We start from the raw sequence: 705 nt of genomic DNA on the forward strand, positions 1-705 counted from the left end.
CGCCCTTCAGACTGTTTGGGACATCTGGAAAACTGATTGTTCGGAGAAGAAAAGGTGGAACGCTACCATGAGTCCTGTGTTGTGCCAACAGTGAAGCATCCTGAGACCATTCATGTGTGGGATTGCTTTTCAACCAAGGGAGTGGGCTCTCTCATAATTCTGCCCAAAAACACTGCCATGAATAAAGAATGGTATCGAAACGTCCTGCAAGAGCGACTTCTTCCAACGATCCATGAGCAATTTGGTGATGATCTGTGAATTTTCCAGCATGATGGAGAACCATGTCACAAAGCAAGAGTGATAAAGAAGTGGCTCAAAAATCATTACATTGAAATTTTGGATCTGTGGTCAGGCAACTCCCCGGATCTCAATCCTATAGAGCAGTGTTTCCCAACCTTTTTTTAGTCGCGGCACCCTTTGGAAATTTTAACAAACTTGTGGCACCCTACAAACGCCATTTTGCAAACAATGTTGCCTAAGTTTGAATAATTACTGATTTGAATAATTAGTCATTTGTAATAGGTTGTGTGTTTTTGCCATTATTATTAGTTATATGTGTGTGTGTGTGTGTGTGTGTGTATGTATATGTATGTGTATGTGTGTATATCGATATATGTATGTGTATGTGTGTGTGTATGTGTGTGTATATATGTGTATGTGTGTATATGTGTATGTGTATGTGTATGTGTATGTGTATGTGTATGT

Source organism: Sinocyclocheilus anshuiensis, unplaced genomic scaffold (assembly GCF_001515605.1).
Source record: "Sinocyclocheilus anshuiensis isolate Anshui unplaced genomic scaffold, SAMN03320099.WGS_v1.1 scaffold870, whole genome shotgun sequence".
Classification (NCBI taxonomy): domain Eukaryota; kingdom Metazoa; phylum Chordata; class Actinopteri; order Cypriniformes; family Cyprinidae; genus Sinocyclocheilus; species Sinocyclocheilus anshuiensis.